Below are 24,809 nucleotides of genomic sequence, written 5' to 3'. Positions count from 1 at the left end.
TGAAGCGGAGGCCACCCGAGCATAGAAATAGCAAGAAAGAAAAAAAAACCGCACGTAAAATCTAAAAAAACGCAAACGGACAACGAAAAAAGGGGTGCAACGCGAGGACTTCCCAGGGGGTCACCCATCCTAGTACTACTCTCGCCCAAGCACGCTTAACTGCGGAGTTCTGATGGGATCCGGTGCATTAGTGCTGGTATGATCGCACCCGAAATACTATCCATGCTTATTGCTTTTATGTCTTAAAAGATGCAGAACCTCCTTTGTTTTCGTACGCGAGGCGTGGGACCCACGTGACCGATCGGCTCCGTTCCAAAAATACGAAAACCATCAACCATGAAGCGGTGGCCACCCGAGCATAGAAATAGCAAGAAAGAAAAAAAAACAAAAAAAAACCGCACGTAAAATCTAAAAAAACGCAAACGGACAACGAAAAAGGGGGAGTGCAACACGAGGACTTCCCATAGGGTCACCCATCCTAGTACTACTCTCGCCCAAGCACGCTTAACTGCGGAGTTCTGATGGGATCCGGTGCATTAGTGCTGGTATGATCGCACCCGAAATACTGTCCATGCTTATTGCTTGTATGTCTTAAAAGACACAGAACCTCCTTTGTTTTCGTACGCGAGGCGTGGGACCCACGTGACCGATCGGCTCCATTCCAAAAATACGAAGAGCATGAACCATGAAACGGAGGCCACCCGAGCATAGAAATAGCAAGAAAAAAAAAACAAAAAAAACCGCACGTAAAATCTAAAAAAACGAAAACGGACAACGAAAAAGGGGGGGGTGCAACACGAGGACTTCCCAGGGGGTCACCCATCCTAGTACTACTCTCGCCCAAGCACGCTTAACTGCGGAGTTCTGATGGGATCCGGTGCATTAGTGCTGGTATGATCGTACCCGAAATACTATCCATGCTTATTGCTTTTATCTCTTAAAAGACGCAGAACCTCCTTTGTTTTCGTACGCGAGGCGTGGGACACACGTGACCGATCGGTGCCGTTCCAAAAATACGAAAACCATCAACCATGAAGCGGTGGCCACCCGAGCATAGAAATAGCAAGAAAGAAAACAAAAAAAAACCGCACGTAAAATCTAAAAAAACGCAAACGGGCAACGAAAAAGGGGGGGGGGGTGCAACACGAGGACTTCCCAGGGGGTCACCCATCCTAGTACTACTCTCGCCCAAGCACGCTTAACTGCGGAGTTCTGATGGGATCTGGTGCATTAGTGCTGGTATGATAGCACCCAAAATACTATCCATGCTTATTGCTTTTATGTCTTAAAAGACGCAGAACCTCCTTTGTTTTCGTACGCGAGGCGTGGGAGCCACGTGACCGATCGGCTCCGTTCCAAAAATACGAAAACCATCAACCATGAAGCGGAGGCCACCCGAGCATAGAAATAGCAAGAAAGAAAAAAAAACCGCACGTAAAATCTAAAAAAACGCAAACGGACAACGAAAAAGGGGGTGCAACACGAGGACTTCCCAGGGGGTCACCCATCCTAGTACTACTCTCGCCCAAGCACGCTTAACTGCGGAGTTCTGATGGGATCCGGTGCATTAGTGCTGGTATGATCGCACCCAAAATACTATCCATGCTTATTGCTTTTATGTCTTAAAAGACGCAGAACCTCCTTTGTTTTCGTACGCGAGGCGTGGGACCCACGTGACCGATCGGCTCCGTTCCAAAAATACGAAAACCATCAACCATGAAGCGGTGGCCACCCGAGCATCGAAATAGCAAGAAAGAAAAAAAAACAAAAAAAAAACGCACGTAAAATCTAAAAAAACGCAAACGGACAACGAAAAATAGGGGGGTGCAACACGAGGACTTCCCATGGGGTCACCCATCCTAGTACTACTCTCGCCCAAGCACGCTTAACTGCGGAGTTCTGATGGGATCCGGTGCATTAGTGCTGGTATGATCGCACCCGAAATACTGTCCATGCTTATTGCTTGTATGTCTTAAAAGACACAGAACCTCCTTTGTTTTCGTACGCGAGGCGTGGGACCCACGTGACCGATCGGCTCCGTTCCAAAAATACGAAGACCATGAACCATGAAACGGAGGCCACCCGAGCATAGAAATAGCAAGAAAAAAAAACAAAAAAAACCGCACGTAAAATCTAAAAAAACGCAAACGGACAACGAAAAAGGGGGGGGTGCAAAAAGAGGACTTCCCAGGGGGTCACCCATCCTAGTACTACTCTCGCCCAAGCACGCTTAACTGCGGAGTTCTGATGGGATCCGGTGCATTAGTGCTGGTATGATCGCACCCGAAATACTATCCATGCTTATTGCTTTTATCTCTTAAAAGACGCAGAACCTCCTTTGTTTTCGTACGCGAGGCGTGGGACCCACGTGACCGATCGGCGCCGTTCCAAAAATACGAAACCATCAACCATGAAGCGGTGGCCACCCGAGCATAGAAATAGCAAGAAAGAAAACAAAAAAAAACCGCACGTAAAATCTAAAAAAACACAAACGGGCAACGAAAAAGGGGGGGGGGGGGTGCAACACGAGGACTTCCCAGGGGGTCACCCATCCTAGTACTACTCTCGCCCACGCACGCTTAACTGCGGAGTTCTGATGGGATCCGGTGCATTAGTGCTGGTATGATAGCACCCAAAATACTATCTATGCTTATTGCTTTTATGTCTTAAAAGACGCAGAACCTCCTTTGTTTTCGTACGCGAGGCGTGGGACCCACGTGACCGATCGGCTCCGTTCCAAAAATACGAAAACCATCAACCATGAAGCGGAGGCCACCCGAGCATAGAAATAGCAAGAAAGAAAAAAAAACTGCACGTAAAATCTAAAAAAACGCAAACGGACAACGAAAAAGGGGGGTGCAACACGAGGACTTCCCAGGGGGTCACCCATCCTAGTACTACTCTCGCCCAAGCACGCTTAATTGCGGAGTTCTGAAGGGATCCGGTGCATTAGTGCTGGTATGATCGCACCCGAAATACTATCCATGCTTATTGCTTTTATGTCTTAAAAGACGCAGAACCTCCTTTGTTTTCGTACGCGAGGCGTGGGACGCACGTGACCGATCGGCACCGTTCCAAAAATACGAAAACCATCAACCATGAAGCGGTGGCCACCCGAGCATAGAAATAGCAAGAAAGAAAACAAAAAAAAACCGCATGTAAAATCTAAAAAAACGCAAACGGGCAACGAAAAAGGGGGGGGGGTGCAACACGAGGACTTCCCAGGGGGTCACACATCCGAGTACTACTCTCGCCCAAGCACGCTTAACTGCGGAGTTCTGATGGGATCCGGTGCATTAGTGCTGGTATGATAGCACCCGAAATACTATCCATGCTTATTGCTTTTATGTCTTAAAAGACGCAGAACCTCCTTTGTTTTCGTACGCGAAGCGTGGGACCCACGTGACCGATCGGCTCCGTTCCAAAAATACGAAAACCATCAACCATGAAGCGGAGGCCACCCGAGCATAGAAATAGCAAGAAAGAAAAAAAAAACCGCACGTAAAATCTAAAAAAACGCAAACGGACAACGAAAAAGGGGGGTGCAACACGAGGACTTCCCAGGGGGTCACCCATCCTAGTACTACTCTCGCCCAAGCACGCTTAACTGCGGAGTTCTGATGGGATCCGGTGCATTAGTGCTGGTATGATCGCACCCGAAATACTATCCATGTTTATTGCTTTTATGTCTTAAAAGACGCAGAACCTCCTTTGTTTTCGTACGCGAGGCGTGGAACCCACGTGACCGATCGGCTCCGTTCCAAAAATACGAAAACCATCAACCATGAAGCGGAGGCCACCCGAGCATAGAAATAGCAAGAAAGAAAAAAAAAAAAAAACCGCACGTAAAATCTAAAAAAACGCAAACGGACAACGAAAAAGGGGGGTGCAACACGAGGACTTCCCAGGGGGTCACCCATCCTAGTACTACTCTCACCCAAGCACGCTTAACTGCGAAGTTCTGATGGGATCTGGTGCATTAGTGCTGGTATGATCGCACCCGAAATACTATCCATGCTTATTGCTTTTATGTCTTAAAAGATGCAGAACCTCCTTTGTTTTCGTACGCGAGGCGTGGGACCCACGTGACCGATCGGCTCCGTTCCAAAAATACGAAAACCATCAACCATGAAGCGGTGGCCACCCGAGCATAGAAATAGCAAGAAAGAAAAAAAACAAAAAAAAACCGCACGTAAAATCTAAAAAAACGCAAACGGACAACGAAAAAGGGGGAGTGCAACACGAGGACTTCCCATAGGGTCACCCATCCTAGTACTACTCTCGCCCAAGCACGCTTAACTGCGGAGTTCTGATGGGATCCGGTGCATTAGTGCTGGTATGATCGCACCCGAAATACTGTCCATGCTTATTGCTTGTATGTCTTAAAAGACACAGAACCTCCTTTGTTTTCGTACGCGAGGCGTGGGACCCACGTGACCGATCGGCTCCATTCCAAAAATACGAAGAGCATGAACCATGAAACGGAGGCCACCCGAGCATAGAAATAGCAAGAAAAAAAAAACAAAAAAAACCGCACGTAAAATCTAAAAAAACGAAAACGGACAACGAAAAAGGGGGGGGTGCAACACGAGGACTTCCCAGGGGGTCACCCATCCTAGTACTACTCTCGCCTAAGCACGCTTAACTGCGGAGTTCTGATGGGATCCGGTGCATTAGTGCTGGTATGATCGTACCCGAAATACTATCCATGCTTATTGCTTTTATCTCTTAAAAGACGCAGAACCTCCTTTGTTTTCGTACGCGAGGCGTGGGACACACGTGACCGATCGGTGCCGTTCCAAAAATACGAAAACCATCAACCATGAAGCGGTGGCCACCCGAGCATAGAAATAGCAAGAAAGAAAACAAAAAAAAACCGCACGTAAAATCTAAAAAAACGCAAACGGGCAACGAAAAAGGGGGGGGGGTGCAACACGAGGACTTCCCAGGGGGTCACCCATCCTAGTACTACTCTCGCCCAAGCACGCTTAACTGCGGAGTTCTGATGGGATCTGGTGCATTAGTGCTGGTATGATAGCACCCAAAATACTATCCATGCTTATTGCTTTTATGTCTTAAAAGACGCAGAACCTCCTTTGTTTTCGTACGCGAGGCGTGGGAGCCACGTGACCGATCGGCTCCGTTCCAAAAATACGAAAACCATCAACCATGAAGCGGAGGCCACCCGAGCATAGAAATAGCAAGAAAGAAAAAAAAACCGCACGTAAAATCTAAAAAAACGCAAACGGACAACGAAAAAGGGGGTGCAACACGAGGACTTCCAAGGGGGTCACCCATCCTAGTACTACTCTCGCCCAAGCACGCTTAACTGCGGAGTTCTGATGGGATCCGGTGCATTAGTGCTGGTATGATCGCACCCAAAATACTATCCATGCTTATTGCTTTTATGTCTTAAAAGACGCAGAACCTCCTTTGTTTTCGTACGCGAGGCGTGGGACCCACGTGACCGATCGGCTCCGTTCCAAAAATACGAAAACCATCAACCATGAAGCGGTGGCCACCCGAGCATCGAAATAGCAAGAAAGAAAAAAAAACAAAAAAAAAACGCACGTAAAATCTAAAAAAACGCAAACAGACAACGAAAAATAGGGGGGTGCAACACGAGGACTTCCCATGGGGTCACCCATCCTAGTACTACTCTCGCCCAAGCACGCTTAACTGCGGAGTTCTGATGGGATCCGGTGCATTAGTGCTGGTATGATCGCACCCGAAATACTGTCCATGCTTATTGCTTGTATGTCTTAAAAGACACAGAACCTCCTTTGTTTTCGTACGCGAGGCGTGGGACCCACGTGACCGATCGGCTCCGTTCCAAAAATACGAAGACCATGAACCATGAAACGGAGGCCACCCGAGCATAGAAATAGCAAGAAAAAAAAACAAAAAAAACCGCACGTAAAATCTAAAAAAACGCAAACGGACAACGAAAAAGGGGGGGGTGCAAAAAGAGGACTTCCCAGGGGGTCACCCATCCTAGTACTACTCTCGCCCAAGCACGCTTAACTGCGGAGTTCTGATGGGATCCGGTGCATTAGTGCTGGTATGATCGCACCCGAAATACTATCCATGCTTATTGCTTGTATGTCTTAAAAGACGCAGAACCTCCTTTGTTTTCTTACGCGAGGCGTGGGACCCACGTGACCGATCGGCTCCATTCCAAAAATACGAAGAGCATGAACCATGAAACGGAGGCCACCCGAGCATAGAAATAGCAAGAAAAAAAAAACAAAAAAAACCGCACGTAAAATCTAAAAAAACGAAAACGGACAACGAAAAAGGGGGGGGTGCAACACGAGGACTTCCCAGGGGGTCACCCATCCTAGTACTACTCTCGCCTAAGCACGCTTAACTGCGGAGTTCTGATGGGATCCGGTGCATTAGTGCTGGTATGATCGTACCCGAAATACTATCCATGCTTATTGCTTTTATCTCTTAAAAGACGCAGAACCTCCTTTGTTTTCGTACGCGAGGCGTGGGACCCACGTGACCGATCGGCGCCGTTCCAAAAATACGAAACCATCAACCATGAAGCGGTGGCCACCCGAGCATAGAAATAGCAAGAAAGAAAACAAAAAAAAACCGCACGTAAAATCTAAAAAAACGCAAACGGGCAACGAAAAAGGGGGGGGGGGTGCAACACGAGGACTTCCCAGGGGGTCACCCATCCTAGTACTACTCTCGCCCACGCACGCTTAACTGCGGAGTTCTGATGGGATCCGGTGCATTAGTGCTGGTATGATAGCACCCAAAATACTATCTATGCTTATTGCTTTTATGTCTTAAAAGACGCAGAACCTCCTTTGTTTTCGTACGCGAGGCGTGGGACCCACGTGACCGATCGGCTCCGTTCCAAAAATACGAAAACCATCAACCATGAAGCGGAGGCCACCCGAGCATAGAAATAGCAAGAAAGAAAAAAAAACTGCACGTAAAATCTAAAAAAACGCAAACGGACAACGAAAAAGGGGGGTGCAACACGAGGACTTCCCAGGGGGTCACCCATCCTAGTACTACTCTCGCCCAAGCACGCTTAATTGCGGAGTTCTGATGGGATCCGGTGCATTAGTGCTGGTATGATCGCACCCGAAATACTATCCATGCTTATTGCTTTTATGTCTTAAAAGACGCAGAACCTCCTTTGTTTTCGTACGCGAGGCGTGGGACGCACGTGACCGATCGGCACCGTTCCAAAAATACGAAAACCATCAACCATGAAGCGGTGGCCACCCGAGCATAGAAATAGCAAGAAAGAAAACAAAAAAAAACCGCATGTAAAATCTAAAAAAACGCAAACGGGCAACGAAAAAGGGGGGGGGGGGTGCAACACGAGGACTTCCCAGGGGGTCACACATCCGAGTACTACTCTCGCCCAAGCACGCTTAACTGCGGAGTTCTGATGGGATCCGGTGCATTAGTGCTGGTATGATAGCACCCGAAATACTATCCATGCTTATTGCTTTTATGTCTTAAAAGACGCAGAACCTCCTTTGTTTTCGTACGCGAAGCGTGGGACCCACGTGACCGATCGGCTCCGTTCCAAAAATACGAAAACCATCAACCATGAAGCGGAGGCCACCCGAGCATAGAAATAGCAAGAAAGAAAAAAAAAACCGCACGTAAAATCTAAAAAAACGCAAACGGACAACGAAAAAGGGGGGTGCAACACGAGGACTTCCCAGGGGGTCACCCATCCTAGTACTACTCTCGCCCAACCACGCTTAACTGCGGAGTTCTGATGGGATCCGGTGCATTAGTGCTGGTATGATCGCACCCGAAATACTATCCATGCTTATTGCTTTTATGTCTTAAAAGACGCAGAACCTCCTTTGTTTTCGTACGCGAGGCGTGGAACCCACGTGACCGATCGGCTCCGTTCCAAAAATACGAAAACCATCAACCATGAAGCGGAGGCCACCCGAGCATAGAAATAGCAAGAAAGAAAAAAAAAAAAAAAACCGCACGTAAAATCTAAAAAAACGCAAACGGACAACGAAAAAGGGGGGTGCAACACGAGGACTTCCCAGGGGGTCACCCATCCTAGTACTACTCTCACCCAAGCACGCTTAACTGCGAAGTTCTGATGGGATCCGGTGCATTAGTGCTGGTATGATCGCACCCGAAATACTATCCATGCTTATTGCTTGTATGTCTTAAAAGACGCAGAACCTCCTTTGTTTTCGTACGCGAGGCGTGGGACCCACGTGACCGATCGGCTCCGTTCCAAAAATACGAAAACCATCAACCATGAAGCGGTGGCCACCCGAGCATAGAAATAGCAAGAAAGAAAAAAAACAAAAAAAAACCGCACGTAAAATCTAAAAAAACGCAAACGGACAACGAAAAAGGGGGAGTGCAACACGAGGACTTCCCATAGGGTCACCCATCCTAGTACTACTCTCGCCCAAGCACGCTTAACTGCGGAGTTCTGATGGGATCCGGTGCATTAGTGCTGGTATGATCGCACCCGAAATACTGTCCATGCTTATTGCTTGTATGTCTTAAAAGACACAGAACCTCCTTTGTTTTCGTACGCGAGGCGTGGGACCCACGTGACCGATCGGCTCCATTCCAAAAATACGAAGAGCATGAACCATGAAACGGAGGCCACCCGAGCATAGAAATAGCAAGAAAAAAAAAACAAAAAAAACCGCACGTAAAATCTAAAAAAACGAAAACGGACAACGAAAAAGGGGGGGTGCAACACGAGGACTTCCCAGGGGGTCACCCATCCTAGTACTACTCTCGCCCAAGCACGCTTAACTGCGGAGTTCTGATGGGATCCGGTGCATTAGTGCTGGTATGATCGCACCCGAAATACTATCCATGCTTATTGCTTTTATCTCTTAAAAGACGCAGAACCTCCTTTGTTTTCGTACGCGAGGCGTGGGACACACGTGACCGATCGGCGCCGTTCCAAAAATACGAAAACCATCAACCATGAAGCGGTGGCCACCCGAGCATAGAAATAGCAAGAAAGAAAACAAAAAAAAACCGCACGTAAAATCTAAAAAAACGCAAACGGGCAACGAAAAAGGGGGGGGGGTGCAACACGAGGACTTCCCAGGGGGTCACCCATCCTAGTACTACTCTCGCCCAAGCACGCTTAACTGCGGAGTTCTGATGGGATCTGGTGCATTAGTGCTGGTATGATAGCACCCAAAATACTATCCATGCTTATTGCTTTTATGTCTTAAAAGACGCAGAACCTCCTTTGTTTTCGTACGCGAGGCGTGGGAGCCACGTGACCGATCGGCTCCGTTCCAAAAATACGAAAACCATCAACCATGAAGCGGAGGCCACCCGAGCATAGAAATAGCAAGAAAGAAAAAAAAACCGCACGTAAAATCTAAAAAAACGCAAACGGACAACGAAAAAGGGGGTGCAACACGAGGACTTCCCAGGGGGTCACCCATCCTAGTACTACTCTCGCCCAAGCACGCTTAACTGCGGAGTTCTGATGGGATCCGGTGCATTAGTGCTGGTATGATCGCACCCAAAATACTATCCATGCTTATTGCTTTTATGTCTTAAAAGACGCAGAACCTCCTTTGTTTTCGTACGCGAGGCGTGGGACCCACGTGACCGATCGGCTCCGTTCCAAAAATACGAAAACCATCAACCATGAAGCGGTGGCCACCCGAGCATCGAAATAGCAAGAAAGAAAAAAAAACAAAAAAAAAACGCACGTAAAATCTAAAAAAACGCAAACGGACAACGAAAAATAGGGGGGTGCAACACGAGGACTTCCCATGGGGTCACCCATCCTAGTACTACTCTCGCCCAAGCACGCTTAACTGCGGAGTTCTGATGGGATCCGGTGCATTAGTGCTGGTATGATCGCACCCGAAATACTGTCCATGCTTATTGCTTGTATGTCTTAAAAGACACAGAACCTCCTTTGTTTTCGTACGCGAGGCGTGGGACCCACGTGACCGATCGGCTCCGTTCCAAAAATACGAAGACCATGAACCATGAAACGGAGGCCACCCGAGCATAGAAATAGCAAGAAAAAAAAACAAAAAAAACCGCACGTAAAATCTAAAAAAACGCAAACGGACAACGAAAAAGGGGGGGGTGCAAAAAGAGGACTTCCCAGGGGGTCACCCATCCTAGTACTACTCTCGCCCAAGCACGCTTAACTGCGGAGTTCTGATGGGATCCGGTGCATTAGTGCTGGTATGATCGCACCCGAAATACTATCCATGCTTATTGCTTTTATCTCTTAAAAGACGCAGAACCTCCTTTGTTTTCGTACGCGAGGCGTGGGACCCACGTGACCGATCGGCGCCGTTCCAAAAATACGAAACCATCAACCATGAAGCGGTGGCCACCCGAGCATAGAAATAGCAAGAAAGAAAACAAAAAAAAACCGCACGTAAAATCTAAAAAAACGCAAACGGGCAACGAAAAAGGGGGGGGGGTGCAACACGAGGACTTCCCAGGGGGTCACCCATCCTAGTACTACTCTCGCCCACGCACGCTTAACTGCGGAGTTCTGATGGGATCCGGTGCATTAGTGCTGGTATGATAGCACCCAAAATACTATCTATGCTTATTGCTTTTATGTCTTAAAAGACGCAGAACCTCCTTTGTTTTCGTACGCGAGGCGTGGGACCCACGTGACCGATCGGCTCCGTTCCAAAAATACGAAAACCATCAACCATGAAGCGGAGGCCACCCGAGCATAGAAATAGCAAGAAAGAAAAAAAAACTGCACGTAAAATCTAAAAAAACGCAAACGGACAACGAAAAAGGGGGGTGCAACACGAGGACTTCCCAGGGGGTCACCCATCCTAGTACTACTCTCGCCCAAGCACGCTTAATTGCGGAGTTCTGATGGGATCCGGTGCATTAGTGCTGGTATGATCGCACCCGAAATACTATCCATGCTTATTGCTTTTATGTCTTAAAAGACGCAGAACCTCCTTTGTTTTCGTACGCGAGGCGTGGGACGCACGTGACCGATCGGCACCGTTCCAAAAATACGAAAACCATCAACCATGAAGCGGTGGCCACCCGAGCATAGAAATAGCAAGAAAGAAAACAAAAAAAAACCGCATGTAAAATCTAAAAAAACGCAAACGGGCAACGAAAAAGGGGGGGGGGGGTGCAACACGAGGACTTCCCAGGGGGTCACACATCCGAGTACTACTCTCGCCCAAGCACGCTTAACTGCGGAGTTCTGATGGGATCCGGTGCATTAGTGCTGGTATGATAGCACCCGAAATACTATCCATGCTTATTGCTTTTATGTCTTAAAAGACGCAGAACCTCCTTTGTTTTCGTACGCGAAGCGTGGGACCCACGTGACCGATCGGCTCCGTTCCAAAAATACGAAAACCATCAACCATGAAGCGGAGGCCACCCGAGCATAGAAATAGCAAGAAAGAAAAAAAAAACCGCACGTAAAATCTAAAAAAACGCAAACGGACAACGAAAAAGGGGGGTGCAACACGAGGACTTCCCAGGGGGTCACCCATCCTAGTACTACTCTCGCCCAAGCACGCTTAACTGCGGAGTTCTGATGGGATCCGGTGCATTAGTGCTGGTATGATCGCACCCGAAATACTATCCATGCTTATTGCTTTTATGTCTTAAAAGACGCAGAACCTCCTTTGTTTTCGTACGCGAGGCGTGGAACCCACGTGACCGATCGGCTCCGTTCCAAAAATACGAAAACCATCAACCATGAAGCGGAGGCCACCCGAGCATAGAAATAGCAAGAAAGAAAAAAAAAAAAAACCGCACGTAAAATCTAAAAAAACGCAAACGGACAACGAAAAAGGGGGGTGCAACACGAGGACTTCCCAGGGGGTCACCCATCCTAGTACTACTCTCACCCAAGCACGCTTAACTGCGAAGTTTTGATGGGATCCGGTGCATTAGTGCTGGTATGATCGCACCCGAAATACTATCCATGTTTATTGCTTGTATGTCTTAAAAGACGCAGAACCTCCTTTGTTTTCGTACGCGAGGCGTGGGACCCACGTGACCGATCGGCTCCGTTCCAAAAATACGAAAACCATCAACCATGAAGCGGTGGCCACCCGAGCATAGAAATAGCAAGAAAGAAAAAAAACAAAAAAAAACCGCACGTAAAATCTAAAAAAACGCAAACGGACAACGAAAAAGGGGGAGTGCAACACGAGGACTTCCCATAGGGTCACCCATCCTAGTACTACTCTCGCCCAAGCACGCTTAACTGCGGAGTTCTGATGGGATCCGGTGCATTAGTGCTGGTATGATCGCACCCGAAATACTGTCCATGCTTATTGCTTGTATGTCTTAAAAGACACAGAACCTCCTTTGTTTTCGTACGCGAGGCGTGGGACCCACGTGACCGATCGGCTCCATTCCAAAAATACGAAGAGCATGAACCATGAAACGGAGGCCACCCGAGCATAGAAATAGCAAGAAAAAAAAAACAAAAAAAACCGCACGTAAAATCTAAAAAAACGAAAACGGACAACGAAAAAGGGGGGGTGCAACACGAGGACTTCCCAAGGGGTCACCCATCCTAGTACTACTCTCGCCCAAGCACGCTTAACTGCGGAGTTCTGATGGGATCCGGTGCATTAGTGCTGGTATGATCGCACCCGAAATACTATCCATGCTTATTGCTTTTATCTCTTAAAAGACGCAGAACCTCCTTTGTTTTCGTACGCGAGGCGTGGGACACACGTGACCGATCGGCGCCGTTCCAAAAATACGAAAACCATCAACCATGAAGCGGTGGCCACCCGAGCATAGAAATAGCAAGAAAGAAAACAAAAAAAAACCGCACGTAAAATCTAAAAAAACGCAAACGGGCAACGAAAAAGGGGGGGGGGGTGCAACACGAGGACTTCCCAGGGGGTCACCCATCCTAGTACTACTCTCGCCCAAGCACGCTTAACTGCGGAGTTCTGATGGGATCTGGTGCATTAGTGCTGGTATGATAGCACCCAAAATACTATCCATGCTTATTGCTTTTATGTCTTAAAAGACGCAGAACCTCCTTTGTTTTCGTACGCGAGGCGTGGGAGCCACGTGACCGATCGGCTCCGTTCCAAAAATACGAAAACCATCAACCATGAAGCGGAGGCCACCCGAGCATAGAAATAGCAAGAAAGAAAAAAAAACCGCACGTAAAATCTAAAAAAACGCAAACGGACAACGAAAAAGGGGGTGCAACACGAGGACTTCCCAGGGGGTCACCCATCCTAGTACTACTCTCGCCCAAGCACGCTTAACTGCGGAGTTCTGATGGGATCCGGTGCATTAGTGCTGGTATGATCGCACCCAAAATACTATCCATGCTTATTGCTTTTAAGTCTTAAAAGACGCAGAACCTCCTTTGTTTTCGTACGCGAGGCGTGGACCCACGTGACCGATCGGCTCCGTTCCAAAAATACGAAAACCATCAACCATGAAGCGGTGGCCACCCGAGCATCGAAATAGCAAGAAAGAAAAAAAAAACAAAAAAAAAACGCACGTAAAATCTAAAAAAACGCAAACGGACAACGAAAAATAGGGGGGTGCAACACGAGGACTTCCCATGGGGTCACCCATCCTAGTACTACTCTCGCCCAAGCACGCTTAACTGCGGAGTTCTGATGGGATCCGGTGCATTAGTGCTGGTATGATCGCACCCGAAATACTGTCCATGCTTATTGCTTGTATGTCTTAAAAGACACAGAACCTCCTTTGTTTTCGTACGCGAGGCGTGGGACCCACGTGACCGATCGGCTCCGTTCCAAAAATACGAAGACCATGAACCATGAAACGGAGGCCACCCGAGCATAGAAATAGCAAGAAAAAAAACAAAAAAAACCGCACGTAAAATCTAAAAAAACGCAAACGGACAACGAAAAAGGGGGGGTGCAAAAAGAGGACTTCCTAGGGGGTCACCCATCCTAGTACTACTCTCGCCCAAGCACGCTTAACTGCGGAGTTCTGATGGGATCCGGTGCATTAGTGCTGGTATGATCGCACCCGAAATACTATCCATGCTTATTGCTTTTATCTCTTAAAAGACGCAGAACCTCCTTTGTTTTCGTACGCGAGGCGTGGGACCCACGTGACCGATCGGCGCCGTTCCAAAAATACGAAACCATCAACCATGAAGCGGTGGCCACCCGAGCATAGAAATAGCAAGAAAGAAAACAAAAAAAAACCGCACGTAAAATCTAAAAAAACGCAAACGGGCAACGAAAAAGGGGGGGGGGGGGTGCAACACGAGGACTTCCCAGGGGGTCACCCATCCTAGTACTACTCTCGCCCACGCACGCTTAACTGCGGAGTTCTGATGGGATCCGGTGCATTAGTGCTGGTATGATAGCACCCAAAATACTATCTATGCTTATTGCTTTTATGTCTTAAAAGACGCAGAACCTCATTTGTTTTCGTACGCGAGGCGTGGGACCCACGTGACCGATCGGCTCCGTTCCAAAAATACGAAAACCATCAACCATGAAGCGGAGGCCACCCGAGCATAGAAATAGCAAGAAACAAAAAAAAACTGCACGTAAAATCTAAAAAAACGCAAACGGACAACGAAAAAGGGGGGTGCAACACAAGGACTTCCCAGGGGGTCACCCATCCTAGTACTACTCTCGCCCAAGCACGCTTAATTGCGGAGTTCTGATGGGATCCGGTGCATTAGTGCTGGTATGATCGCACCCGAAATACTATCCATGCTTATTGCTTTTATGTCTTAAAAGACGCAGAACCTCCTTTGTTTTCGTACGCGAGGCGTGGGACGCACGTGACCGATCGGCACCGTTCCAAAAATACGAAAACCATCAACCATGAAGCGGTGGCCACCCGAGCATAGAAATAGCAAGAAAGAAAACAAAAAAAAACCGCATGTAAAATCTAAAAAAACGCAAACGGGCAACGAAAAAGGGGGGGGGGTGCAACACGAGGACTTCCCAGGGGGTCACACATCCGAGTACTACTCTCGCCTAAGCACGCTTAACTGCGGAGTTCTGATGGGATCCGGTGCATTAGTGCTGGTATGATAGCACCCGAAATACTATCCATGCTTATTGCTTTTATGTCTTAAAAGACGCAGAACCTCCTTTGTTTTCGTACGCGAAGCGTGGGACCCACGTGACCGATCGGCTCCGTTCCAAAAATACGAAAACCATCAACCATGAAGCGGAGGCCACCCGAGCATAGAAATAGCAAGAAAGAAAAAAAAAACCGCACGTAAAATCTAAAAAAACGCAAACGGACAACGAAAAAGGGGGGTGCAACACGAGGACTTCCCAGGGGGTCACCCATCCTAGTACTACTCTCGCCCAAGCACGCTTAACTGCGGAGTTCTGATGGGATCCGATGCATTAGTGCTGGTATGATCGCACCCGAAATACTATCCATGCTTATTGCTTTTATGTCTTAAAAGACGCAGAACCTCCTTTGTTTTCGTACGCGAGGCGTGGAACCCACGTGACCGATCGGCTCCGTTCCAAAAATACGAAAACCATCAACCATGAAGCGGAGGCCACCCGAGCATAGAAATAGCAAGAAAGAAAAAAAACAAAAAAAAACCGCACGTAAAATCTAAAAAAACGCAAACGGACAACGAAAAAGGGGGGTGCAACACGAGGACTTCCCAGGGGGTCACCCATCCTAGTACTACTCTCACCCAAGCACGCTTAACTGCGAAGTTCTGATGGGATCCGGTGCATTAGTGCTGGTATGATCGCACCCGAAATACTATCCATGCTTATTGCTTGTATGTCTTAAAAGACGCAGAACCTCCTTTGTTTTCGTACGCGAGGCGTGGGACCCACGTGACCGATCGGCTCCGTTCCAAAAATACGAAAACCATCAACCATGAAGCGGTGGCCACCCGAGCATAGAAATAGCAAGAAAGAAAAAAAACAAAAAAAAACCGCACGTAAAATCTAAAAAAACGCAAACGGACAACGAAAAAGGGGGAGTGCAACACGAGGACTTCCCATAGGGTCACCCATCCTAGTACTACTCTCGCCCAAGCACGCTTAACTGCGGAGTTCTGATGGGATCCGGTGCATTAGTGCTGGTATGATCGCACCCGAAATACTGTCCATGCTTATTGCTTGTATGTCTTAAAAGACACAGAACCTCCTTTGTTTTCGTACGCGAGGCGTGGGACCCACGTGACCGATCGGCTCCATTCCAAAAATACGAAGAGCATGAACCATGAAACGGAGGCCACCCGAGCATAGAAATAGCAAGAAAAAAAAAACAAAAAAAACCGCACGTAAAATCTAAAAAAACGAAAACGGACAACGAAAAAGGGGGGGTGCAACACGAGGACTTCCCAGGGGGTCACCCATCCTAGTACTACTCTCGCCCAAGCACGCTTAACTGCGGAGTTCTGATGGGATCCGGTGCATTAGTGCTGGTATGATCGCACCCGAAATACTATCCATGCTTATTGCTTTTATCTCTTAAAAGACGCAGAACCTCCTTTGTTTTCGTACGCGAGGCGTGGGACACACGTGACCGATCGGCGCCGTTCCAAAAATACGAAAACCATCAACCATGAAGCGGTGGCCACCCGAGCATAGAAATAGCAAGAAAGAAAACAAAAAAAAACCGCACGTAAAATCTAAAAAAACGCAAACGGGCAACGAAAAAGGGGGGGGGGGGTGCAACACGAGGACTTCCCAGGGGGTCACCCATCCTAGTACTACTCTCGCCCAAGCACGCTTAACTGCGGAGTTCTGATGGGATCTGGTGCATTAGTGCTGGTATGATAGCACCCAAAATACTATCCATGCTTATTGCTTTTATGTCTTAAAAGACGCAGAACCTCCTTTGTTTTCGTACGCGAGGCGTGGGAGCCACGTGACCGATCGGCTCCGTTCCAAAAATACGAAAACCATCAACCATGAAGCGGAGGCCACCCGAGCATAGAAATAGCAAGAAAGAAAAAAAAACCGCACGTAAAATCTAAAAAAACGCAAACGGACAACGAAAAAGGGGGTGCAACACGAGGACTTCCCAGGGGGTCACCCATCCTAGTACTACTCTCGCCCAAGCACGCTTAACTGCGGAGTTCTGATGGGATCCGGTGCATTAGTGCTGGTATGATCGCACCCAAAATACTATCCATGCTTATTGCTTTTAAGTCTTAAAAGACGCAGAACCTCCTTTGTTTTCGTACGCGAGGCGTGGACCCACGTGACCGATCGGCTCCGTTCCAAAAATACGAAAACCATCAACCATGAAGCGGTGGCCACCCGAGCATCGAAATAGCAAGAAAGAAAAAAAAAACAAAAAAAAAACGCACGTAAAATCTAAAAAAACGCAAACGGACAACGAAAAATAGGGGGGTGCAACACGAGGACTTCCCATGGGGTCACCCATCCTAGTACTACTCTCGCCCAAGCACGCTTAACTGCGGAGTTCTGATGGGATCCGGTGCATTAGTGCTGGTATGATCGCACCCGAAATACTGTCCATGCTTATTGCTTGTATGTCTTAAAAGACACAGAACCTCCTTTGTTTTCGTACGCGAGGCGTGGGACCCACGTGACCGATCGGCTCCGTTCCAAAAATACGAAGACCATGAACCATGAAACGGAGGCCACCCGAGCATAGAAATAGCAAGAAAAAAAACAAAAAAAACCGCACGTAAAATCTAAAAAAACGCAAACGGACAACGAAAAAGGGGGGGTGCAAAAAGAGGACTTCCTAGGGGGTCACCCATCCTAGTACTACTCTCGCCCAAGCACGCTTAACTGCGGAGTTCTGATGGGATCCGGTGCATTAGTGCTGGTATGATCGCACCCGAAATACTATCCATGCTTATTGCTTTTATCTCTTAAAAGACGCAGAACCTCCTTTGTTTTCGTACGCGAGGCGTGGGACCCACGTGACCGATCGGCGCCGTTCCAAAAATACGAAACCATCAACCATGAAGCGGTGGCCACCCGAGCATAGAAATAGCAAGAAAGAAAACAAAAAAAAACCGCACGTAAAATCTAAAAAAACGCAAACGGGCAACGAAAAAGGGGGGGGGGGGTGCAACACGAGGACTTCCCAGGGGGTCACCCATCCTAGTACTACTCTCGCCCACGCACGCTTAACTGCGGAGTTCTGATGGGATCCGGTGCATTAGTGCTGGTATGATAGCACCCAAAATACTATCTATGCTTATTGCTTTTATGTCTTAAAAGACGCAGAACCTCATTTGTTTTCGTACGCGAGGCGTGGGACCCACGTGACCGATCGGCTCCGTTCCAAAAATACGAAAACCATCAACCATGAAGCGGAGGACACCCGAGCATAGAAATAGCAAGAAACAAAAAAAAACTGCACGTAAAATCTAAAAAAACGCAAACGGACAACGAAAAAGGGGGGTGCAACACAAGGACTTCCCAGGGGGTCACCCATCCTAGTACTACTCTCGCCCAAGCACGCTTAATTGCGGAGTTCTGATGGGATCCGGTGCATTAGTGCTGGTATGATCGCACCCGAAATACTATCCATGCTTATTGCTTTTATGTCTTAAAAGACGCAGAACCTCCTTTGTTTTCGTACGCGAGGCGTGGGACGCACGTGACCGATCGGCACCGTTCCAAAAATACGAAAACCATCAACCATGAAGCGGTGGCCACCCGAGCATAGAAATAGCAAGAAAGAAAACAAAAAAAAACCGCATGTAAAATCTAAAAAAACGCAAACGGGCAACGAAAAAGGGGGGGGGGTGCAACACGAGGACTTCCCAGGGGGTCACACATCCGAGTACTACTCTCGCCCAAGCACGCTTAACTGCGGAGTTCTGATGGGATCCGGTGCATTAGTGCTGGTATGATAGCACCCGAAATACTATCCATGCTTATTGCTTTTATGTCTTAAAAGACGCAGAACCTCCTTTGTTTTCGTACGCGAAGCGTGGGACCCACGTGACCGATCGGCTCCGTTCCAAAAATACGAAAACCATCAACCATGAAGCGGAGGCCACCCGAGCATAGAAATAGCAAGAAAGAAAAAAAAAACCGCACGTAAAATCTAAAAAAACGCAAACGGACAACGAAAAAGGGGGGTGCAACACGAGGACTTCCCAGGGGGTCACCCATCCTAGTACTACTCTCGCCCAAGCACGCTTAACTGCGGAGTTCTGATGGGATCCGATGCATTAGTGCTGGTATGATCGCACCCGAAATACTATCCATGCTTATTGCTTTTATGTCTTAAAAGACGCAGAACCTCCTTTGTTTTCGTACGCGAGGCGTGGAACCCACGTGACCGATCGGCTCCGTTCCAAAAATACGAAAACCATCAACCATGAAGCGGAGGCCACCCGAGCATAGAAATAGCAAGAAAGAAAAAAAACAAAAAAAAACCGCACGTAAAATCTAAAAAAACGCAAACGGACAACGAAAAAGGGGGGTGCAACACGAGGACTTCCCAGGGGGTCACCCATCCTAGTACTACTCTCACCCAAGCACGCTTAACTGCGAAGTTCTGATGGGATCCGGTGCATTAGTGCTGGTATGATCGCACCCGAAATACTATCCATGCTTATTGCTTGTATGTCTTAAAAGACGCAGAACCTCCTTTGTTTTCGTACGCGAGGCGTGGGACCCACGTGACCGATCGGCTCCGTTCCAAAAATACGAAAACCATCAACCATGAAGCGGTGGCCACCCGAGCATAGAAATAGCAAGAAAGAAAAAAAACAAAAAAAAACCGCACGTAAAATCTAAAAAAACGCAAACGGACAACGAAAAAGGGGGAGTGCAACACGAGGACTTCCCATAGGGTCACCCATCCTAGTACTACTCTCGCCCAAGCACGCTTAACTGCGGAGTTCTGATGGGATCCGGTGCATTAGTGCTGGTATGATCGCACCCGAAATACTGTCCATGCTTATTGCTTGTATGTCTTAAAAGACACAGAACCTCCTTTGTTTTCGTACGCGAGGCGTGGGACCCACGTGACCGATCGGCTCCATTCCAAAAATACGAAGAGCATGAACCATGAAACGGAGGCCACCCGAGCATAGAAATAGCAAGAAAAAAAAAACAAAAAAAACCGCACGTAAAATCTAAAAAAACGAAAACGGACAACGAAAAAGGGGGGGTGCAACACGAGGACTTCCCAGGGGGTCACCCATCCTAGTACTACTCTCGCCCAAGCACGCTTAACTGCGGAGTTCTGATGGGATCCGGTGCATTAGTGCTGGTATGATCGCACCCGAAATACTATCCATGCTTATTGCTTTTATCTCTTAAAAGACGCAGAACCTCCTTTGTTTTCGTACGCGAGGCGTGGGACACACGAGACCGATCGGCGCCGTTCCAAAAATACGAAAACCATCAACCATGAAGCGGTGGCCACCCGAGCATAGAAATAGCAAGAAAGAAAACAAAAAAAAACCGCACGTAAAATCTAAAAAAACGCAAACGGGCAACGAAAAAGGGGGGGGGGGGGGGGGTGCAACACGAGGACTTCCCAGGGGGTCACCCATCCTAGTACTACTCTCGCCCAAGCACGCTTAACTGCGGAGTTCTGATGGGATCTGGTGCATTAGTGCTGGTATGATAGCACCCAAAATACTATCCATGCTTATTGCTTTTATGTATTAAAAGACGCAGAACCTCCTTTGTTTTCGTACGCGAGGCGTGGGAGCCACGTGACCGATCGGCTCCGTTCCAAAAATACGAAAACCATCAACCATGAAGCGGAGGCCACCCGAGCATAGAAATAGCAAGAAAGAAAAAAAAACCGCACGTAAAATCTAAAAAAACGCAAACGGACAACGAAAAAGGGGGTGCAACACGAGGACTTCCCAGGGGGTCACCCATCCTAGTACTACTCTCGCCCAAGCACGCTTAACTGCGGAGTTCTGATGGGATCCGGTGCATTAGTGCTGGTATGATCGCACCCAAAATACTATCCATGCTTATTGCTTTTAAGTTTTAAAAGACGCAGAACCTCCTTTGTTTTCGTACGCGAGGCGTGGACCCACGTGACCGATCGGCTCCGTTCCAAAAATACGAAAACCATCAACCATGAAGCGGTGGCCACCCGAGCATCGAAATAGCAAGAAAGAAAAAAAAACAAAAAAAAAACGCACGAAAAATCTAAAAAAACGCAAACGGACAACGAAAAATAGGGGGGTGCAACACGAGGACTTCCCATGGGGTCACCCATCCTAGTACTACTCTCGCCCAAGCACGCTTAACTGCGGAGTTCTGATGGGATCCGGTGCATTAGTGCTGGTATGATCGCACCCGAAATACTGTCCATGCTTATTGCTTGTATGTCTTAAAAGACACAGAACCTCCTTTGTTTTCGTACGCGAGGCGTGGGACCCACGTGACCGATCGGCTCCGTTCCAAAAATACGAAGACCATGAACCATGAAACGGAGGCCACCCGAGCATAGAAATAGCAAGAAAAAAAACAAAAAAAACCGCACGTAAAATCTAAAAAAACGCAAACGGACAACGAAAAAGGGGGGGTGCAAAAAGAGGACTTCCTAGGGGGTCACCCATCCTAGTACTACTCTCGCCCAAGCACGCTTAACTGCGGAGTTCTGATGGGATCCGGTGCATTAGTGCTGGTATGATCGCACCCGAAATACTATCCATGCTTATTGCTTTTATCTCTTAAAAGACGCAGAACCTCCTTTGTTTTCGTACGCGAGGCGTGGGACCCACGTGACCGATCGGCGCCGTTCCAAAAATACGAAACCATCAACCATGAAGCGGTGGCCACCCGAGCATAGAAATAGCAAGAAAGAAAACAAAAAAAAACCGCACGTAAAATCTAAAAAAACGCAAACGGGCAACGAAAAAGGGGGGGGTGCAACACGAGGACTTCCCAGGGGGTCACCCATCCTAGTACTACTCTCGCCCACGCACGCTTAACTGCGGAGTTCTGATGGGATCCGGTGCATTAGTGCTGGTATGATAGCACCCAAAATACTATCTATGCTTATTGCTTTTATGTCTTAAAAGACGCAGAACCTCCTTTGTTTTCGTACGCGAGGCGTGGGACCCACGTGACCGATCGGCTCCGTTCCAAAAATACGAAAACCATCAACCATGAAGCGGAGGCCACCCGAGCATAGAAATAGCAAGAAACAAAAAAAGACTGCACGTAAAATCTAAAAAAACGCAAACGGACAACGAAAAAGGGGGGTGCAACACGAGGACTTCCCAGGGGGTCACCCATCCTAGTACTACTCTCGCCCAAGCACGCTTAATTGCGGAGTTCTGATGGGATCCGGTGCATTAGTGCTGGTATGATCGCACCCGAAATACTATCCATGCTTATTGCTTTTATGTCTTAAAAGACGCAGAACCTCCTTTGTTTTCGTACGCGAGGCGTGGGACGCACGTGACCGATCGGCACCGTTCCAAAAATACGAAAACCATCAACCATGAAGCGGTGGCCACCCGAGCATAGAAATAGCAAGAAAGAAAACAAAAAAAAACCGCATGTAAAATCTAAAAAAACGCAAACGGGCAACGAAAAAGGGGGGGGGGGGTGCAACACGAGGACTTCCCAGGGGGTCACACATCCGAGTACTACTCTCGCCCAAGCACGCTTAACTGCGGAGTTCTGATGGGATCCGGTGCATTAGTGCTGGTATGATAGCACCCGAAATACTATCCATGCTTATTGCTTTTATGTCTTAAAAGACGCAGAACCTCCTTTGTTTTCGTACGCGAAGCGTGGGACCCACGTGACCGATCGGCTCCGTTCCAAAAATACGAAAACCATCAACCATGAAGCGGAGGCCACCCGAGCATAGAAATAGCAAGAAAGAAAAAAAAAACCGCACGTAAAATCTAAAAAAACGCAAACGGACAACGAAAAAGGGGGGTGCAACACGAGGACTTCCCAGGGGGTCACCCATCCTAGTACTCCTCTCGCCCAAGCACGCTTAACTGCGGAGTTCTGATGGGATCCGGTGCATTAGTGCTGGTATGATCGCACCCGAAATACTATCCATGCTTATTGCTTTTATGTCTTAAAAGACGCAGAACCTCCTTTGTTTTCGTACGCGAGGCGTGGAACCCACGTGACCGATCGGCTCCGTTCCAAAAATACGAAAACCATCAACCATGAAGCGGAGGCCACCCGAGCATAGAAATAGCAAGAAAGAAAAAAAACAAAAAAAAACCGCACGTAAAATCTAAAAAAACGCAAACGGACAACGAAAAAGGGGGGTGCAACACGAGGACTTCCCAGGGGGTCACCCATCCTAGTACTACTCTCACCCAAGCAAGCTTAACTGCGAAGTTCTGATGGGATCCGGTGCATTAGTGCTGGTATGATCGCACCCGAAATACTATCCATGCTTATTGCTTGTATGTCTTAAAAGACGCAGAATCTCCTTTGTTTTCGTACGCGAGGCGTGGGACCCACGTGACCGATCGGCTCCGTTCCAAAAATACGAAGACCAAGAACCATGAAACGAAGGCCACCCGAGCATAGAAATAGCAAGAAAGAAAAAAAAACAAAAAAAAACCGCACGTAAAATCTAAAAAAACGCAAACGGACAACGAAAAAGGGGGGTGCAACACGAGGACTTCCCAGGGGGTCACCCATCCTAGTACTACTCTCGCCCAAGCACGCTTAACTGCGGAGTTCTGATGGGATCCGGTGCATTAGTGCTGGTATGATCGCACCCGAAATACTATCCATGCTTATTGCTTGTATGTCTTAAAAGACGCAGAACCTCCTTTGTTTTCGTACGCGAGGCGTGGGACCCACGTGACCGATCGGCTCCGTTCCAAAAATACGAAGACCATCAACCATGAAGCGGAGGCCACCCTAGCATAGAAATAGCAAGAAAGAAAAAAAAACAAAAAAAAACCGCACGTAAAATCTAAAAAAACGCAAACGGACAACGAAAAAGGGGGGTGCAACACGAGGACTTCCCATGGGGTCACCCATCCTAGTACTACTCTCGCCCACGCACGCTTAACTGCGGAGTTCTGATGGGATCCGGTGCATTAGTGCTGGTATGATCGCACCCGAAATACTGTCCATGCTTATTGCTTGTATGTCTTAAAAGACACAGAACCTCCTTTGTTTTCGTACGCGAGGCGTGGGACCCACGTGACCGATCGGCTCCGTTCCAAAAATACGAAGACCATGAACCATGAAACGGAGGCCACCCGAGCATAGAAATAGCAAGAAAAAAAAAACAAAAAAAAAACCGCACGTAAAATCTAAAAAAACGCAAACGGACAACGAAAAAGGGGGAGTGCAACACGAGGACTTCCCATAGGGTCACCCATCCTAGTACTACTCTCGCCCAAGCACGCTTAACTGCGGAGTTCTGATGGGATCCGGTGCATTAGTGCTGGTATGATCGCACCCGAAATACTGTCCATGCTTATTGCTTGTATGTCTTAAAAGACACAGAACCTCCTTTGTTTTCGTACGCGAGGCGTGGGACCCACGTGACCGATCGGCTCCATTCCAAAAATACGAAGAGCATGAACCATGAAACGGAGGCCACCCGAGCATAGAAATAGCAAGAAAAAAAAAACAAAAAAAACCGCACGTAAAATCTAAAAAAACGAAAACGGACAACGAAAAAGGGGGGGGGTGCAACACGAGGACTTCCCAGGGGGTCACCCATCCTAGTACTACTCTCGCCCAAGCACGCTTAACTGCGGAGTTCTGATGGGATCCGGTGCATTAGTGCTGGTATGATCGCACCCGAAATACTATCCATGCTTATTGCTTTTATCTCTTAAAAGACGCAGAACCTCCTTTGTTTTCGTACGCGAGGCGTGGGACGCACGTGACCGATCGGCGCCGTTCCAAAAATACGAAAAC

General features: G+C 48.0%; 72 non-coding genes across 72 annotated transcripts; all 72 read right to left on the bottom strand.

Moving 5' to 3' along the window:
* Positions 1 to 91: 91 nt before the first annotated feature.
* Positions 92 to 210, bottom strand: LOC145154587 (5S ribosomal RNA). The gene has a single exon (XR_013735056.1). It is a non-coding gene; the product is annotated as a 5S ribosomal RNA (ribosomal RNA).
* Positions 211 to 440: 230 nt separating this feature from the next.
* On the bottom strand, positions 441 to 559 carry LOC145154867 (5S ribosomal RNA). Its single transcript, XR_013735335.1, has one exon. It is a non-coding gene; the product is annotated as a 5S ribosomal RNA (ribosomal RNA).
* A 227-nt stretch (positions 560 to 786) lies between these two features.
* Positions 787 to 905, bottom strand: LOC145143822 (5S ribosomal RNA). Its single transcript, XR_013724856.1, has one exon. It is a non-coding gene; the product is annotated as a 5S ribosomal RNA (ribosomal RNA).
* Positions 906 to 1,134: 229 nt separating this feature from the next.
* Positions 1,135 to 1,253, bottom strand: LOC145145304 (5S ribosomal RNA). The gene has a single exon (XR_013726283.1). It is a non-coding gene; the product is annotated as a 5S ribosomal RNA (ribosomal RNA).
* A 218-nt stretch (positions 1,254 to 1,471) lies between these two features.
* Positions 1,472 to 1,590, bottom strand: LOC145152045 (5S ribosomal RNA). The gene has a single exon (XR_013732582.1). It is a non-coding gene; the product is annotated as a 5S ribosomal RNA (ribosomal RNA).
* A 231-nt stretch (positions 1,591 to 1,821) lies between these two features.
* LOC145152718 (5S ribosomal RNA) lies at positions 1,822 to 1,940 on the bottom strand. Its single transcript, XR_013733243.1, has one exon. It is a non-coding gene; the product is annotated as a 5S ribosomal RNA (ribosomal RNA).
* Positions 1,941 to 2,166: 226 nt separating this feature from the next.
* On the bottom strand, positions 2,167 to 2,285 carry LOC145147081 (5S ribosomal RNA). The gene has a single exon (XR_013727996.1). It is a non-coding gene; the product is annotated as a 5S ribosomal RNA (ribosomal RNA).
* Positions 2,286 to 2,515: 230 nt separating this feature from the next.
* LOC145144744 (5S ribosomal RNA) lies at positions 2,516 to 2,634 on the bottom strand. Its single transcript, XR_013725748.1, has one exon. It is a non-coding gene; the product is annotated as a 5S ribosomal RNA (ribosomal RNA).
* A 219-nt stretch (positions 2,635 to 2,853) lies between these two features.
* On the bottom strand, positions 2,854 to 2,972 carry LOC145146124 (5S ribosomal RNA). Its single transcript, XR_013727075.1, has one exon. It is a non-coding gene; the product is annotated as a 5S ribosomal RNA (ribosomal RNA).
* A 228-nt stretch (positions 2,973 to 3,200) lies between these two features.
* LOC145148482 (5S ribosomal RNA) lies at positions 3,201 to 3,319 on the bottom strand. The gene has a single exon (XR_013729364.1). It is a non-coding gene; the product is annotated as a 5S ribosomal RNA (ribosomal RNA).
* A 220-nt stretch (positions 3,320 to 3,539) lies between these two features.
* On the bottom strand, positions 3,540 to 3,658 carry LOC145152034 (5S ribosomal RNA). The gene has a single exon (XR_013732571.1). It is a non-coding gene; the product is annotated as a 5S ribosomal RNA (ribosomal RNA).
* A 225-nt stretch (positions 3,659 to 3,883) lies between these two features.
* LOC145147925 (5S ribosomal RNA) lies at positions 3,884 to 4,002 on the bottom strand. Its single transcript, XR_013728825.1, has one exon. It is a non-coding gene; the product is annotated as a 5S ribosomal RNA (ribosomal RNA).
* A 229-nt stretch (positions 4,003 to 4,231) lies between these two features.
* On the bottom strand, positions 4,232 to 4,350 carry LOC145154866 (5S ribosomal RNA). The gene has a single exon (XR_013735334.1). It is a non-coding gene; the product is annotated as a 5S ribosomal RNA (ribosomal RNA).
* A 227-nt stretch (positions 4,351 to 4,577) lies between these two features.
* On the bottom strand, positions 4,578 to 4,696 carry LOC145147819 (5S ribosomal RNA). Its single transcript, XR_013728708.1, has one exon. It is a non-coding gene; the product is annotated as a 5S ribosomal RNA (ribosomal RNA).
* Positions 4,697 to 4,924: 228 nt separating this feature from the next.
* LOC145145302 (5S ribosomal RNA) lies at positions 4,925 to 5,043 on the bottom strand. The gene has a single exon (XR_013726281.1). It is a non-coding gene; the product is annotated as a 5S ribosomal RNA (ribosomal RNA).
* Positions 5,044 to 5,261: 218 nt separating this feature from the next.
* On the bottom strand, positions 5,262 to 5,380 carry LOC145155434 (5S ribosomal RNA). Its single transcript, XR_013735875.1, has one exon. It is a non-coding gene; the product is annotated as a 5S ribosomal RNA (ribosomal RNA).
* A 231-nt stretch (positions 5,381 to 5,611) lies between these two features.
* LOC145152717 (5S ribosomal RNA) lies at positions 5,612 to 5,730 on the bottom strand. The gene has a single exon (XR_013733242.1). It is a non-coding gene; the product is annotated as a 5S ribosomal RNA (ribosomal RNA).
* Positions 5,731 to 5,956: 226 nt separating this feature from the next.
* On the bottom strand, positions 5,957 to 6,075 carry LOC145147080 (5S ribosomal RNA). Its single transcript, XR_013727995.1, has one exon. It is a non-coding gene; the product is annotated as a 5S ribosomal RNA (ribosomal RNA).
* A 227-nt stretch (positions 6,076 to 6,302) lies between these two features.
* LOC145147818 (5S ribosomal RNA) lies at positions 6,303 to 6,421 on the bottom strand. Its single transcript, XR_013728707.1, has one exon. It is a non-coding gene; the product is annotated as a 5S ribosomal RNA (ribosomal RNA).
* Positions 6,422 to 6,649: 228 nt separating this feature from the next.
* Positions 6,650 to 6,768, bottom strand: LOC145144743 (5S ribosomal RNA). Its single transcript, XR_013725747.1, has one exon. It is a non-coding gene; the product is annotated as a 5S ribosomal RNA (ribosomal RNA).
* Positions 6,769 to 6,987: 219 nt separating this feature from the next.
* On the bottom strand, positions 6,988 to 7,106 carry LOC145140245 (5S ribosomal RNA). Its single transcript, XR_013722118.1, has one exon. It is a non-coding gene; the product is annotated as a 5S ribosomal RNA (ribosomal RNA).
* Positions 7,107 to 7,336: 230 nt separating this feature from the next.
* LOC145148481 (5S ribosomal RNA) lies at positions 7,337 to 7,455 on the bottom strand. The gene has a single exon (XR_013729363.1). It is a non-coding gene; the product is annotated as a 5S ribosomal RNA (ribosomal RNA).
* Positions 7,456 to 7,675: 220 nt separating this feature from the next.
* Positions 7,676 to 7,794, bottom strand: LOC145145022 (5S ribosomal RNA). Its single transcript, XR_013726016.1, has one exon. It is a non-coding gene; the product is annotated as a 5S ribosomal RNA (ribosomal RNA).
* A 226-nt stretch (positions 7,795 to 8,020) lies between these two features.
* LOC145145571 (5S ribosomal RNA) lies at positions 8,021 to 8,139 on the bottom strand. The gene has a single exon (XR_013726536.1). It is a non-coding gene; the product is annotated as a 5S ribosomal RNA (ribosomal RNA).
* Positions 8,140 to 8,368: 229 nt separating this feature from the next.
* LOC145154864 (5S ribosomal RNA) lies at positions 8,369 to 8,487 on the bottom strand. The gene has a single exon (XR_013735332.1). It is a non-coding gene; the product is annotated as a 5S ribosomal RNA (ribosomal RNA).
* A 226-nt stretch (positions 8,488 to 8,713) lies between these two features.
* On the bottom strand, positions 8,714 to 8,832 carry LOC145152021 (5S ribosomal RNA). The gene has a single exon (XR_013732559.1). It is a non-coding gene; the product is annotated as a 5S ribosomal RNA (ribosomal RNA).
* A 228-nt stretch (positions 8,833 to 9,060) lies between these two features.
* Positions 9,061 to 9,179, bottom strand: LOC145145300 (5S ribosomal RNA). Its single transcript, XR_013726280.1, has one exon. It is a non-coding gene; the product is annotated as a 5S ribosomal RNA (ribosomal RNA).
* Positions 9,180 to 9,397: 218 nt separating this feature from the next.
* LOC145152010 (5S ribosomal RNA) lies at positions 9,398 to 9,516 on the bottom strand. The gene has a single exon (XR_013732548.1). It is a non-coding gene; the product is annotated as a 5S ribosomal RNA (ribosomal RNA).
* Positions 9,517 to 9,747: 231 nt separating this feature from the next.
* On the bottom strand, positions 9,748 to 9,866 carry LOC145152716 (5S ribosomal RNA). Its single transcript, XR_013733241.1, has one exon. It is a non-coding gene; the product is annotated as a 5S ribosomal RNA (ribosomal RNA).
* Positions 9,867 to 10,092: 226 nt separating this feature from the next.
* On the bottom strand, positions 10,093 to 10,211 carry LOC145147079 (5S ribosomal RNA). Its single transcript, XR_013727994.1, has one exon. It is a non-coding gene; the product is annotated as a 5S ribosomal RNA (ribosomal RNA).
* A 227-nt stretch (positions 10,212 to 10,438) lies between these two features.
* On the bottom strand, positions 10,439 to 10,557 carry LOC145144742 (5S ribosomal RNA). Its single transcript, XR_013725746.1, has one exon. It is a non-coding gene; the product is annotated as a 5S ribosomal RNA (ribosomal RNA).
* Positions 10,558 to 10,776: 219 nt separating this feature from the next.
* Positions 10,777 to 10,895, bottom strand: LOC145140234 (5S ribosomal RNA). The gene has a single exon (XR_013722114.1). It is a non-coding gene; the product is annotated as a 5S ribosomal RNA (ribosomal RNA).
* A 230-nt stretch (positions 10,896 to 11,125) lies between these two features.
* On the bottom strand, positions 11,126 to 11,244 carry LOC145148480 (5S ribosomal RNA). Its single transcript, XR_013729362.1, has one exon. It is a non-coding gene; the product is annotated as a 5S ribosomal RNA (ribosomal RNA).
* Positions 11,245 to 11,464: 220 nt separating this feature from the next.
* LOC145151999 (5S ribosomal RNA) lies at positions 11,465 to 11,583 on the bottom strand. The gene has a single exon (XR_013732537.1). It is a non-coding gene; the product is annotated as a 5S ribosomal RNA (ribosomal RNA).
* A 224-nt stretch (positions 11,584 to 11,807) lies between these two features.
* LOC145148909 (5S ribosomal RNA) lies at positions 11,808 to 11,926 on the bottom strand. The gene has a single exon (XR_013729773.1). It is a non-coding gene; the product is annotated as a 5S ribosomal RNA (ribosomal RNA).
* Positions 11,927 to 12,155: 229 nt separating this feature from the next.
* On the bottom strand, positions 12,156 to 12,274 carry LOC145154863 (5S ribosomal RNA). The gene has a single exon (XR_013735330.1). It is a non-coding gene; the product is annotated as a 5S ribosomal RNA (ribosomal RNA).
* A 226-nt stretch (positions 12,275 to 12,500) lies between these two features.
* On the bottom strand, positions 12,501 to 12,619 carry LOC145153346 (5S ribosomal RNA). Its single transcript, XR_013733860.1, has one exon. It is a non-coding gene; the product is annotated as a 5S ribosomal RNA (ribosomal RNA).
* A 229-nt stretch (positions 12,620 to 12,848) lies between these two features.
* Positions 12,849 to 12,967, bottom strand: LOC145145299 (5S ribosomal RNA). The gene has a single exon (XR_013726279.1). It is a non-coding gene; the product is annotated as a 5S ribosomal RNA (ribosomal RNA).
* Positions 12,968 to 13,185: 218 nt separating this feature from the next.
* LOC145151987 (5S ribosomal RNA) lies at positions 13,186 to 13,304 on the bottom strand. The gene has a single exon (XR_013732526.1). It is a non-coding gene; the product is annotated as a 5S ribosomal RNA (ribosomal RNA).
* Positions 13,305 to 13,535: 231 nt separating this feature from the next.
* Positions 13,536 to 13,654, bottom strand: LOC145152715 (5S ribosomal RNA). Its single transcript, XR_013733240.1, has one exon. It is a non-coding gene; the product is annotated as a 5S ribosomal RNA (ribosomal RNA).
* Positions 13,655 to 13,878: 224 nt separating this feature from the next.
* Positions 13,879 to 13,997, bottom strand: LOC145148566 (5S ribosomal RNA). Its single transcript, XR_013729445.1, has one exon. It is a non-coding gene; the product is annotated as a 5S ribosomal RNA (ribosomal RNA).
* A 230-nt stretch (positions 13,998 to 14,227) lies between these two features.
* On the bottom strand, positions 14,228 to 14,346 carry LOC145144741 (5S ribosomal RNA). Its single transcript, XR_013725745.1, has one exon. It is a non-coding gene; the product is annotated as a 5S ribosomal RNA (ribosomal RNA).
* Positions 14,347 to 14,565: 219 nt separating this feature from the next.
* On the bottom strand, positions 14,566 to 14,684 carry LOC145145021 (5S ribosomal RNA). The gene has a single exon (XR_013726015.1). It is a non-coding gene; the product is annotated as a 5S ribosomal RNA (ribosomal RNA).
* Positions 14,685 to 14,912: 228 nt separating this feature from the next.
* LOC145150003 (5S ribosomal RNA) lies at positions 14,913 to 15,031 on the bottom strand. Its single transcript, XR_013730835.1, has one exon. It is a non-coding gene; the product is annotated as a 5S ribosomal RNA (ribosomal RNA).
* Positions 15,032 to 15,251: 220 nt separating this feature from the next.
* On the bottom strand, positions 15,252 to 15,370 carry LOC145155916 (5S ribosomal RNA). Its single transcript, XR_013736344.1, has one exon. It is a non-coding gene; the product is annotated as a 5S ribosomal RNA (ribosomal RNA).
* Positions 15,371 to 15,598: 228 nt separating this feature from the next.
* On the bottom strand, positions 15,599 to 15,717 carry LOC145145570 (5S ribosomal RNA). The gene has a single exon (XR_013726535.1). It is a non-coding gene; the product is annotated as a 5S ribosomal RNA (ribosomal RNA).
* A 229-nt stretch (positions 15,718 to 15,946) lies between these two features.
* On the bottom strand, positions 15,947 to 16,065 carry LOC145154862 (5S ribosomal RNA). The gene has a single exon (XR_013735329.1). It is a non-coding gene; the product is annotated as a 5S ribosomal RNA (ribosomal RNA).
* Positions 16,066 to 16,291: 226 nt separating this feature from the next.
* On the bottom strand, positions 16,292 to 16,410 carry LOC145151975 (5S ribosomal RNA). Its single transcript, XR_013732515.1, has one exon. It is a non-coding gene; the product is annotated as a 5S ribosomal RNA (ribosomal RNA).
* A 230-nt stretch (positions 16,411 to 16,640) lies between these two features.
* LOC145145298 (5S ribosomal RNA) lies at positions 16,641 to 16,759 on the bottom strand. Its single transcript, XR_013726278.1, has one exon. It is a non-coding gene; the product is annotated as a 5S ribosomal RNA (ribosomal RNA).
* Positions 16,760 to 16,977: 218 nt separating this feature from the next.
* On the bottom strand, positions 16,978 to 17,096 carry LOC145151963 (5S ribosomal RNA). The gene has a single exon (XR_013732503.1). It is a non-coding gene; the product is annotated as a 5S ribosomal RNA (ribosomal RNA).
* A 231-nt stretch (positions 17,097 to 17,327) lies between these two features.
* LOC145152714 (5S ribosomal RNA) lies at positions 17,328 to 17,446 on the bottom strand. Its single transcript, XR_013733239.1, has one exon. It is a non-coding gene; the product is annotated as a 5S ribosomal RNA (ribosomal RNA).
* Positions 17,447 to 17,670: 224 nt separating this feature from the next.
* Positions 17,671 to 17,789, bottom strand: LOC145148565 (5S ribosomal RNA). The gene has a single exon (XR_013729444.1). It is a non-coding gene; the product is annotated as a 5S ribosomal RNA (ribosomal RNA).
* Positions 17,790 to 18,018: 229 nt separating this feature from the next.
* LOC145144740 (5S ribosomal RNA) lies at positions 18,019 to 18,137 on the bottom strand. Its single transcript, XR_013725744.1, has one exon. It is a non-coding gene; the product is annotated as a 5S ribosomal RNA (ribosomal RNA).
* Positions 18,138 to 18,356: 219 nt separating this feature from the next.
* On the bottom strand, positions 18,357 to 18,475 carry LOC145145020 (5S ribosomal RNA). The gene has a single exon (XR_013726014.1). It is a non-coding gene; the product is annotated as a 5S ribosomal RNA (ribosomal RNA).
* Positions 18,476 to 18,703: 228 nt separating this feature from the next.
* LOC145148479 (5S ribosomal RNA) lies at positions 18,704 to 18,822 on the bottom strand. The gene has a single exon (XR_013729361.1). It is a non-coding gene; the product is annotated as a 5S ribosomal RNA (ribosomal RNA).
* A 220-nt stretch (positions 18,823 to 19,042) lies between these two features.
* Positions 19,043 to 19,161, bottom strand: LOC145155915 (5S ribosomal RNA). Its single transcript, XR_013736343.1, has one exon. It is a non-coding gene; the product is annotated as a 5S ribosomal RNA (ribosomal RNA).
* A 228-nt stretch (positions 19,162 to 19,389) lies between these two features.
* LOC145145569 (5S ribosomal RNA) lies at positions 19,390 to 19,508 on the bottom strand. Its single transcript, XR_013726534.1, has one exon. It is a non-coding gene; the product is annotated as a 5S ribosomal RNA (ribosomal RNA).
* Positions 19,509 to 19,737: 229 nt separating this feature from the next.
* Positions 19,738 to 19,856, bottom strand: LOC145154861 (5S ribosomal RNA). Its single transcript, XR_013735328.1, has one exon. It is a non-coding gene; the product is annotated as a 5S ribosomal RNA (ribosomal RNA).
* A 226-nt stretch (positions 19,857 to 20,082) lies between these two features.
* On the bottom strand, positions 20,083 to 20,201 carry LOC145151951 (5S ribosomal RNA). The gene has a single exon (XR_013732492.1). It is a non-coding gene; the product is annotated as a 5S ribosomal RNA (ribosomal RNA).
* Positions 20,202 to 20,436: 235 nt separating this feature from the next.
* LOC145145297 (5S ribosomal RNA) lies at positions 20,437 to 20,555 on the bottom strand. Its single transcript, XR_013726277.1, has one exon. It is a non-coding gene; the product is annotated as a 5S ribosomal RNA (ribosomal RNA).
* Positions 20,556 to 20,773: 218 nt separating this feature from the next.
* LOC145151939 (5S ribosomal RNA) lies at positions 20,774 to 20,892 on the bottom strand. The gene has a single exon (XR_013732481.1). It is a non-coding gene; the product is annotated as a 5S ribosomal RNA (ribosomal RNA).
* Positions 20,893 to 21,122: 230 nt separating this feature from the next.
* LOC145152713 (5S ribosomal RNA) lies at positions 21,123 to 21,241 on the bottom strand. The gene has a single exon (XR_013733238.1). It is a non-coding gene; the product is annotated as a 5S ribosomal RNA (ribosomal RNA).
* A 224-nt stretch (positions 21,242 to 21,465) lies between these two features.
* LOC145148564 (5S ribosomal RNA) lies at positions 21,466 to 21,584 on the bottom strand. Its single transcript, XR_013729443.1, has one exon. It is a non-coding gene; the product is annotated as a 5S ribosomal RNA (ribosomal RNA).
* Positions 21,585 to 21,809: 225 nt separating this feature from the next.
* LOC145144739 (5S ribosomal RNA) lies at positions 21,810 to 21,928 on the bottom strand. Its single transcript, XR_013725743.1, has one exon. It is a non-coding gene; the product is annotated as a 5S ribosomal RNA (ribosomal RNA).
* Positions 21,929 to 22,147: 219 nt separating this feature from the next.
* On the bottom strand, positions 22,148 to 22,266 carry LOC145140232 (5S ribosomal RNA). Its single transcript, XR_013722113.1, has one exon. It is a non-coding gene; the product is annotated as a 5S ribosomal RNA (ribosomal RNA).
* A 230-nt stretch (positions 22,267 to 22,496) lies between these two features.
* Positions 22,497 to 22,615, bottom strand: LOC145148478 (5S ribosomal RNA). Its single transcript, XR_013729360.1, has one exon. It is a non-coding gene; the product is annotated as a 5S ribosomal RNA (ribosomal RNA).
* Positions 22,616 to 22,835: 220 nt separating this feature from the next.
* LOC145154883 (5S ribosomal RNA) lies at positions 22,836 to 22,954 on the bottom strand. Its single transcript, XR_013735352.1, has one exon. It is a non-coding gene; the product is annotated as a 5S ribosomal RNA (ribosomal RNA).
* A 228-nt stretch (positions 22,955 to 23,182) lies between these two features.
* LOC145148687 (5S ribosomal RNA) lies at positions 23,183 to 23,301 on the bottom strand. Its single transcript, XR_013729560.1, has one exon. It is a non-coding gene; the product is annotated as a 5S ribosomal RNA (ribosomal RNA).
* Positions 23,302 to 23,530: 229 nt separating this feature from the next.
* LOC145151927 (5S ribosomal RNA) lies at positions 23,531 to 23,649 on the bottom strand. Its single transcript, XR_013732470.1, has one exon. It is a non-coding gene; the product is annotated as a 5S ribosomal RNA (ribosomal RNA).
* A 229-nt stretch (positions 23,650 to 23,878) lies between these two features.
* On the bottom strand, positions 23,879 to 23,997 carry LOC145155697 (5S ribosomal RNA). Its single transcript, XR_013736126.1, has one exon. It is a non-coding gene; the product is annotated as a 5S ribosomal RNA (ribosomal RNA).
* Positions 23,998 to 24,225: 228 nt separating this feature from the next.
* LOC145154860 (5S ribosomal RNA) lies at positions 24,226 to 24,344 on the bottom strand. The gene has a single exon (XR_013735327.1). It is a non-coding gene; the product is annotated as a 5S ribosomal RNA (ribosomal RNA).
* A 228-nt stretch (positions 24,345 to 24,572) lies between these two features.
* On the bottom strand, positions 24,573 to 24,691 carry LOC145151916 (5S ribosomal RNA). Its single transcript, XR_013732459.1, has one exon. It is a non-coding gene; the product is annotated as a 5S ribosomal RNA (ribosomal RNA).
* Between the last annotated feature and the right edge of the window lie 118 nt (positions 24,692 to 24,809).

This window comes from Lactuca virosa, chromosome 1, assembly GCF_052849685.1.
Source record: "Lactuca virosa cultivar CGN04683 chromosome 1, Lactuca_virosa_CGN04683_v6, whole genome shotgun sequence".
Classification (NCBI taxonomy): Eukaryota; Viridiplantae; Streptophyta; class Magnoliopsida; order Asterales; family Asteraceae; genus Lactuca; species Lactuca virosa.
This window is presented reverse-complemented; position numbering and strand designations above follow the sequence as displayed.